Source organism: Penaeus monodon, chromosome 17 (assembly GCF_015228065.2).
Source record: "Penaeus monodon isolate SGIC_2016 chromosome 17, NSTDA_Pmon_1, whole genome shotgun sequence".
Classification (NCBI taxonomy): domain Eukaryota; kingdom Metazoa; phylum Arthropoda; class Malacostraca; order Decapoda; family Penaeidae; genus Penaeus; species Penaeus monodon.
In genome coordinates, this window is record NC_051402.1 from 8,187,530 (window position 1) to 8,190,029 (window position 2,500).

Sequence of the window (2,500 nt, forward strand, 5' to 3'; positions counted from 1 at the left end):
ATTCGAAAAGTCATCAATGTTTCTTTATTTCGCGCAATTATCATGTGTTCTTGAAGATAACATCAAAAAATTATATTTATAAAAAAAACTGCGTTTCTCTCTTTAACGGCGAGAAAACGATTTCGAAGAATAGGAAGTGGAGAAGGCAACTTTTGGTTTTATTCACCGCAATAATTTATTATTGCAGGTTCTTTATCATCTTCTTCAGTTTTAGTCTAAATTTCTGGATAGGACAGAAAAACGAAGAGAACTGAGCGAATGACAATTAGTATGCCAGAGATAATGATCTGGGGTCTGGCTTGGACTGCACGACACGCCAAGGCGCGTGGGCTGCGTGCCGCCCCTGGAGCCCGCAGGCGCAGCGAAGGCACTTGGCCTCCCAAGACACAGTCAGGGCAGGAATTGTCGGAAAGAGGTTAGTATGAAAGGCACTTTGGCATGATATGTGTATATATGTGTGTGTGTGTGTGTGTGTGTGTGTGTGTGTGTGTGTGCGTGTGTGTGTATGTGTGTGTGTGTGTGTGCGTGTGCGTGTGTGCGTGCGTGTACGAGGTTTTTTATCTGTACACACCTGTAAACCTTGTATGTACGTGTGCGTGCACATGCATGCATCTATGATTATCCACGATAAAAAAAAACACCTTTTAATTTTCCCTACACATCTAGAAGAAGAGTAATTATAGTAATAATTAAACGTGATAGTAACAATAATGGTGATAATATAACTAACAAAACAACAAGAAAAACAAGAGCAAATACAAGAAAATAGTAATAATAAAAGTGGTACTAATGAATATAAGAATAGTAATTATGAATAGCAATAACAGTAATGATAATGATAATAGTGACAATAACAATAATGATAATGTTAATAATAATAATAATAATAATAATAATAATAATGATAATAATAATAACAATAATAATAACAATGATAATAATAATAATGATAATAGTAATGACTGACAAAAATAATTTTGATATTAATGATAAGGGTAATTAAAACAAGAAACGAAACAAAAAAATGATAATAAGTATGATGGTAATAGTTATAATAATGATAATGATATAAATAAGGTTAATGATATTATCATTATCAGTAGTAGTAGTAGTAGTAGTAAGAATAATAATGATAATAATAGTTGTAATTTATTTTTAATGATAATGAGAAGGGTAATAATACTAAAAAAAAGAATTATATTAATGATGATGAAAACAATAACAGTGATAATGATAATGATAATAATAATAATGATGAAATTAAATAATATTTACCGTAATAATAATAATGGTAATAATGAAGATGGTAACAATAAAAGATAATGATAATAATAATGATAAAGATAATGATAATAATAATGATAAAGATAATGATAATAATAATAATGATAGTAGCCAAAATAATAATAATGGAAATAATGATGATAATAATTGAAATAGTACTTGTAATAAAAAAAATAATAGTAAACTTCATAACAACAACAGCAATAATAGTAATGATATGTCATAATGCTAATAACAACACTAATAAAAATATAAATAAACAAAGAGATAATAACAAAGATATAATGATAATGAAGATGATTATGGTGATATTATCAATAATAATGATAATCATAACAACAACAACAATAACAATAATAATAAAAAATATAATAATAATAGTAATAATAATAATAGTAGTAGTAGTCATAATAATAATAATAATAATGATAATAAAAAAAAATGATAATAAATTCCACTAATAACGATAATAACAATGATTATAATAATTACAAAAAAAAATATATATATAATAATAATAATGATAATGATATTAATAATGATTATTATGAAAATACTGTGATGATAAAAATAATACTGTAATAATAATGGTAATGAAAATGATAAGAATAATGTTAATGATAATGTTAACAAAAATAATAATTATGATGATGATGATAATAATAACCATAATAATAACAATAAAAATAGTAATAATAACCATAACAATAATAATAAGAAAATAATTATAATAATATATAATGATGATTATAATAATAAGTATAATAATAGTAATGATAATTATTGTGAACAACAACGACAACAACAACAACAAACAACAAGAACAACAACAACAATAACAATAATAATAATAATGATAATAATAATAATAATAATAATGATAATAAAATAATAATAACAATAATAATAACAACGAGAATAACAAAAAAATGATATTAACAACAATGATAATAATATCAACAATAATTATCATGGTGATGTTGATGTTAATGATATTAATAATAATAATAATAATAATGATAATGATAATAATAATAACGATAATGATGATAATAATAATAACAATGATAACAATAATAATAATAACAATAATAATAATAATAATAATAATATAATAATAATTATTATTATTATTATAATAATAATAATGATAATAATGATAATAATAATAATAATAATAATAATAATAATAATAATAATGATAGAAATAATAATT

General features: G+C 22.7%; 1 protein-coding gene across 1 annotated transcript in view; it reads right to left on the bottom strand.

Moving 5' to 3' along the window:
- LOC119583242 (proton-coupled amino acid transporter-like protein pathetic) overlaps positions 1–2,500 on the bottom strand; it is a 24,084-nt gene that overhangs the window by 18,826 nt on the left and 2,758 nt on the right.